This window comes from Triticum dicoccoides, chromosome 2B (genome assembly GCF_002162155.2).
Source record: "Triticum dicoccoides isolate Atlit2015 ecotype Zavitan chromosome 2B, WEW_v2.0, whole genome shotgun sequence".
NCBI lineage: Eukaryota > Viridiplantae > Streptophyta > Magnoliopsida > Poales > Poaceae > Triticum > Triticum dicoccoides.
Genome location: NC_041383.1, coordinates 55,429,322 through 55,436,913, shown reverse-complemented (window position 1 = coordinate 55,436,913; position 7,592 = coordinate 55,429,322).

Genomic DNA, 7,592 nt, shown 5'->3' with positions numbered 1-7,592 from the left:
TCCCTAAACGCGTCCATTAATTTATACGCAGACTAAAAAGAAACAAAGAAAGTATATAGGACGCAAACACAAGAGCTATGGCATGAAATTGAAACAAAAGCACCTGAAGGAGTGAGGGCTGATTGCTTGCTGCCAGTTGTCATGTCACCGCGAGAAAAAAATTAATCGAATCCATCAGCGATCCTCTTGCATGCTTGCCCTTGGACACCCTTTCTGAATCCCCTTGTCTTTCTCCGCCCTATAGAGGCTCACGGGAGGACTTGATGGGCCGAATCAAATGAAGATAAACATGTAAACCTAGGGGGCGCGGGGCGCGGCGTGGAGAAAACGAGAGATCAGGGGACAGAGGCGGCTGACTCGTTGGCTGCTTGCACGTGGCTGTAAAGTCTTGATGGGCTGATTTATTTCATGATTTTACATATGAATGGGCCCTATGGACTAATCTTCATGCCACATACAGGCAGTGGCGGGTTTTTTTTTCGTTTTTTTCGATGTTTTGATTTTCCACCGGTCTTCCCTAGCTTTTCGATAAAAAAAATCGACAAACATTGCGCAAAAAAAGCATTTTATTTTTTTTTCTTTTCCACCGAGAGTCACTGTTTTGCTTCCGCGAGAGGCACGGTTTTGCTTTCGTGAGAGTCACGGCCGTGCCTCTAGGAAACGGGAAAAAACGCATTTTCTATTTATTTTCTTTCGCGAGAGTTACGATTTTGCTTCCGCGAGAGGCACGGTTGTACTTCCGCGAGAGTCACGGCCGTGCCTCCTCGAAAACGGGGAAAAATGTGTTTTCTGTTTTTCTTTCTTTCGCGAGAATCACGGTTTTGCTTTCGCGAGAGGCACGGTTGTGCTCTCGCGAGAGTCACGGCCGTGCCTCCTCGGAAACGAAAAAAAACCTGCGTTTTTTTTCGTTTCGCGAGAGTCACAGTTTTGCTTCCGCGAGAGGCACGTTTTGATTTTGTCAGAGGCACGGGCGTGCCTCTTTCGAAAAGGGAAAAACCCATGCTCCCGTTTCGGTTTTTTCATCTGGTTTTTTTGTCCGGTTTTTTTCGTGAAAAAACGTTCATCAAAACCTACAACATCGGATCTAGTTTTGAAGATCTCAACACGATGAATCCAACGACGAAAGCGGTTCGAGATTTGTACGCACAGTTCAAGAGATAAAACGTTTTGAATAAACAGATCTACGAAAAAAGGAAAAACTTCCAGGTTGCGACAAGTGGTGCACATACAGCGCGCCACTGGTCGCAACCTGGGGAAGTTGGAGTGATCTTCGCAACGAGTACTCCTTAACGAGTGATTTCGCCGCATACATACCTGGGCTGGGGTCCCAAACGTTTGGGGGCCCTGCTCAGGGCCGGGGTTGCCTCAGGCCGTCCACCATGCAGATCGATGACGTGGTATGGGCAGCCCATCTCTGCCTTCGGGGACCGCCGGTCAGCGGCGTGGAGTGCCGCCAATCGGAATTCCCTATTTGCCGCTCGTTGCATCGAACTGTCGATGCAACGCACAGAGCTGGCGATAGAAGTGCTCATGTGGGCCGGCCCTTTAATCAATTGAGGCACTTTCCGGTTTTGAGAACCTTCTAGAGTTTCTCAGCCGGGTTTTTTCTGGTTTTGGTAAACTTCTAGAAGGTTCCTTGAACCGTTTTTTTCTTCTGTCGATTTTTCTGTTTCTTTTTTTCTCTTTTTTTCTTTCTTTTCTTTTACTTTTCTAATTCTTTTTTTAGTTTACTTTACATTTCAAGTCCATTTTATAAAAACAAATCAGGTTTCAAATTTTGTTAAGAAACTGAAAAAAATGTTCGTACTTTTAAAATATTTTCAATTTTGTAAAAATTTCATGCTTTGAAAAGTTTGTCATAAATTCAAATAATGTTTGCATTTACAAAAAAAATATTCGGGCATTTCAAAAATTGTTCTCATTTTCCAAAAATTGTTCGGACTCTTTTTTTCCATTTTTCTGGAACTTTTCAAATAATGACCGGGATATTAAAAATGCTCATGTTTTCAAAAATTATTCTTGTTTCCAAATTTGTTCACGTATCCAAAAAATGTTCACGTTTCAAATTAGTTTGGAATTTTTAAAATTGTTCTCCATTTCTAACTTTGGTCTAAAAATGTTCTTGTTTCCTTTTCTGTTTCTTTTTTCGTTTCTTTTTCATTTTTCAAGTTTTTTTTTGGAAAAAAGTTCATGTTTCAAAAAAATTTCGTAACCTTAAACAAATTGTTCCCACTTTTCAAAAACGTTCATTTAAAAAATAGTCTTGTTTTTCAGAATTGTTCATAAATTCAAAAAATGTTCGCATTTTAAAGAAAATGTTCTGGGATTTAAAAAATGTTCCCTTTTTAAAAAATGTTCGTCTTTATCTTGCTTTGGTTTCTTTTTTACTTTGGAATTTACAAAAAATGTTCTCACTTTCGAAATGTGTTCACTAATTTGAAAACAGATCATGTTTTTGAAAATTTGTTGGCAAACTCAAAATATGTTCGAGGAGTTTGAAAAAATGTTCTCATTTCTAAATTTTGTTTCATAAATTTGAAAATGTTCTGTAATTTCAAAAAATGTTCCAGCCTTTCCAATTCTATTGACATACTAAAAAATTGTTCATGTTTTCTGAATTTTCTGAAAAATTGTTTTTTGAACAAATTTTTCATAATTGCAAAAAATGTTCATGTTTAGAAAAAAATGTTCATGATTTCAAAAAAATGTCCCTGTTTTTTTAAAAATGTTATAGTTTTTTGGAAAATTGTTCCAAATTTGGAAAGTGTTTGTGTTTGCCAGAACATTCCGTTTTTTGAAAAAAGAAATTACTTTTGAAATTCCTAAAGTAATTCAGATCTGCAAAGCGTGTCAGGTTCTTTTTCTTTGATGCTAAGTTATGATCACATACGAGTGGCAGGTTAGCTGATAGGAACACGTCGTCTGGATCACTTGATCCTGTGTTCGAATCCCCGCTATCGAAGTATTTTTTTTTTGAGCAATGCTCGTTTATGTCGATCGCCATCTTCATGGGCGGGCACAGTCGGGGACGCTCCTGTGCGAAACCGCGTCAACTTGACACAGAGAACGTCACATAGGAGGTCCCCCGCCAATCGCCCTCTGCCTTCAGGGACTTTTCCTGTCGATTGCGGGCTGCCGCACCCTGCCGTTCACAATCGTGTGCCGCATGAGCAGATCCGCCCCTTTGCCACATCGGCCTCCTCTCCGAGGTCCCACGCCCCATGTTTCGCTTGCATGCGCCTCCAGCCACGGGAGCCCGTGGCTGCCACAACAGTGAATGCATCATGCCAACGCGTCGCCGCCCCAAACGGCCTCCTTTATCTCCGACTCCCTCGGCGGACTACCTCGATGCGGCAAGCCAAAGAGGAGCAGCGGCTTGTTTTTTAAAAAAAAATATACCAACCTCTTTGTGGACAGTCTAAAAAACAGTAGGCAAAGGGCTGCCATTAAATGGCATTCCGTGAAGTTGCTTTTCTTTGCCGTCAGCCATGATCTGGCTGACGGCAAAGACTTTGCCTTCTCCCAGACAAAAAGCTGACGGCAAATTATCTCTTTGCCTCCATTGTTTGCAAAGTCTTTGTCATCTGTTTTCAAGTCTTTGCTATCTGTTTGAGGATGACAGCAAATTTCCTGATTCCTGTAGTGTTGGAGATACCTACTCACTTTTAACCATGAGTTAATTTTATTTTTTACCCCTAAGTTTCCAGATTCTAATAGCCACACAAATCGTGTAGGTGGCCTAATCTTTATAATTGGCGGTGGATTTGAGAAAAATCACAAAGAACACAAGGGAGCACACAAAGAGGCAATCACTCAAGATAAGACTCGCACCAAGACACTCCTCATCCACAAGACAAATCACAACAACAAAGGTATAAAATAACTAGGTAGTTCTTCCACTATCTCTAGGAGATGTGGAGGTCTTGGAAAGATAGATAATCTTCCCCAATCCAAAAGATATGGAGGCCTTGATTAAAAGGGGTTCTTCTCCTAGAGGAGGCCTTGATATTCAAAGGAGGATATATACATGTGCAAAGCTCTCTCGAGTCTTATCTAAATGCTTTGCTAACCCTAAAATGGATGAGGAGGGGGGTATGTGGCTATTCTTCAACCTATTGTAGAATAAGCTATCCCACACCCCTTCCTAATTCCCCGAAAACAGATAAGCTAATTGTGTATCATATATTCCCTCCATCCTAAAATAAGTGTCGAACACTTATTTTGAGACGGAGGGTGTACTAGTTAACATTCGAGCTGACTTCTTCTGGCACTGTTTTTTCTCGCACTATTTTTCTCATCATTATTGAACTGTTTGTGGGAATGATGCAAATAATATACTGTTGCATAGCTATTGAATAGTTGAAACTTTTTCGTGTTGATCGTTTTCCCAAAATCATTATGGTTCTCAAACAAACTTCAAAAAATAGAAAATACATCAAATGATTTTTCTGTGTTTTGTGACACAAATTCAAACGTTTGTCGGAATGATGCGTATGATATGCCGTTGGAAAGCTATCGATTAGCCCAAACCTTTTCATGTACAACACTTTTCCAGATTTGCAACATTTTAGGAGCAGTTTTCAAAAAATTATCATTATTTACGATATTTGTTTTACCCGAACAGCTAGTACACACTAACTGCTCGACCAAAATAGGTAACTTGTCTGTGTTGACAAGCTAAATGCTGAGGCTAAAGAAACTATTTTTTTTATTCTTTCTTTCCCTCGTCAAGCTAACTGTCGCGAAAAAAATAGTTAACTGCCAAGGCGGCAGTTAACACCAAGTTAACTATCGGGACCAAAGATATTAAAAAAAATTAATTGTTTTTTGCCCGGGTCACACTAACTGTTAGGGCTGAAATGCCTAAATGAGGATGAGGAAAAATAAGAATCAAAAATCAAAATAAAACATGCCAAGATTAAAGAATTAGTGGTCTTGGTATTACCCTTGAAGAAGAAAGAAAATAAAAGAAAAATTGAAAAATAAATCAAAATAAGCAGTGCCACTAATTCATAATTAAAACAAAATGAGGTTTTTTTAAACAAGAATGAATTGGTGGCATTGGTAGTATCCGTTAAAAAGAAAGAAAATGAGAAAACAATCTAACACAAATAATGAAAAACTCACACAATTTACGCAAAATGGTGTTTTTTAATAATATGTAAGAATAAACATATAATAATGGATTTCAAAAGAAAAGAAAAGTTTCCTAATAGCGGCCGACCGAGCTCGCCACCTGCCTAGAGACGAGTGGCCACCGGTTCCTGCTCTAGATGCCAAGCTTGGACGGCAACGACTGCGCCTTGGGGGCCGATACTAGCGATGGAAGAGGAGAAGGGAAGAGCCCCGCGCCAGCAGGCCAGGCAACTTCAGGAGGTCGTGGCACAGGCGCATACGCCCGAGGGGCCGTCGCGGCGGGCAGTGGAGAAGGTCGTCGGCAATTGGAAGGCCGGGCTTCGCAAGAGGGACTAACCATGTGCATGTTTCTCTAGCGAAAATATGTTGGACGCGTCTAGTGGACGTCCGGCCAAAAAAGGTAAACCCCTGTCCTCTCGCGGTACAGAAAAGGAAGGGGACAGGCGGCCACCAAAACTAGCTGATGGAGCGCCCAACCCCTAACAGAATCGCCCTCCACGTGGCCAGCTGTCCCCAGCGTCCAAGCGCTTCCCACGCCCGCTCGCCCCCATGCCCGAGCAACTCCCACGCTGCCTTCTTCTTCTTCTCCACTTCAGAAGGGGATCCAACAGAATCGCCCCCAGGCCCTTCTTCCTCCTCCTGTATAGTATAGCTGCCATGGCAATCTAAGAGTAGAAGAAACTACTTCAAGAGCCATACCAACAGTAGAAGGGAATCCAAGGCCCTTCTTCACGCCATAAGGGGATCCAAGGGCCCTTTTCCTCCTCCTGATCAGGCAAGTAACTCCCCTCTGCCCCTCTTCCTCCTCCTGTACTGCATCTGTAAACCCCCTTCTCCATGGATCTATCAGCAAATCCATGGACAAGCTGGACAGGCAGAAGGAGTGGATCTGCCACATCACCCAATTGTCAAACATCACCCCCCCATGCACCCATGAGTGTATCTGCACACTAAACATGGTTTGAGATCAAGTTTAGTAGAAACTGAACATGCTTTCTAAACTGTAGGTGTTCAGTTAGCAACTAAGACATATTTTTTGGCCAACTAAAACATGTTTCTAGCCAACTCAACAAGCAAAGTAGCCAAAAACTAAAATGTATTCTACCTAGTTGTAGTTATTGTTTGCAAACGAACACATTGACTATCCAAAGAATATGTGCAACTAAAAATGCATATATGTGCAACTGAACATAGATCGCAGCCAACTGAATCCTGTATTCTGACAACTCAACATACATGCTAGGCAAACTAAACATGTATCCCGAACATATAACCTGCTTTCTAAATGAACACTTTAGATAGGATTTAGAAAACTTGAAGTATATTGGCAATAAAAACATGTTTTCTGGCCAACTAAACATGCATGTTGGCCAAATTGAAAAATGCATCCTGGCCAACCGAGACATCTATTCTAGCCAACTGAACACATTGACTGTCCAACTGAACATGCATGTTGGCCAAACTGAAAAAATGCATCCTGGCCAACTGAGACATCTATTCTAGCCAACTGAACACAGTGAGTGCCCAACTGAACATGCATATTGGCCAACTGAAAAAATGCATCCTGGCCAACTGAGACATCTATTCTAGCCAAAACCAAAAATTTGTAGTACGACAACAAAAACACAATAACTGTTGTCCATATCTAATGAAACCACAAACCATATTAAAATAGTCACACATATAATCTTCCTAAAATCTAAAAAGTGGCCGCGCACCAACTAGATGAACCGGGTGGCCGTCCTTTGACCACACGATCGCTCGCAATCGGCCTCGCGCGAGCGTCAAGTGTCGCCTGGTCGGTTTCCTCCAACCACGCGATTATGGGCGTTTTGTCCTTATCCAGACGAGCATGGACCCACATGTAAGCGGGCGTGGCGTAGATCATGGGCGGCGGTTTCAAAACGCGAGTCGTTCTCGCCCTTTCTCCCCCTTTCTCTCCCGTTCCTCCCCCATTCTGCGCTCATATCCTCCGCCCTCGCTCTCGCTCCACGGCGAAATCGCGCTGCAACTCTCCAAATCTCCGGTGGATTCGCTGCTGGACCGCTGGGGGATTCATTGCTGTCCCTAATCGGCGCTGCAAGTACCTAGTGCATCCCTCCTTTCTCTGTCTCGTCGCCGGGGGTCTAGGTCGTTTCAAGGTCGTCGGTGGTGGAAATGGCGGGCTGGGATTCCTAGGGTTTCTGCGGTTTCTATGGCATCAACTCCCTCGCACGGTCGTTTTGGTGTAGACGCTTTTTGGGTGGGATGGGTGTGCTTCCGTTCGACTCTTCTGTCATTGGATCTATGTGGCAGCAAGGGACAACAATGGTGGGGATTCATGAGGGGATGTGTTATTGTTGGTGCAGGTGGTTGTTGGATTTGCGCTCGAGGCAGACGTCCGCGAGTGCCCTCTGCTATCCTCCCTCTCTCTATCTCGTCACGGGGGCCAGGTGGTGTCTAGGTCGACGAGTGGC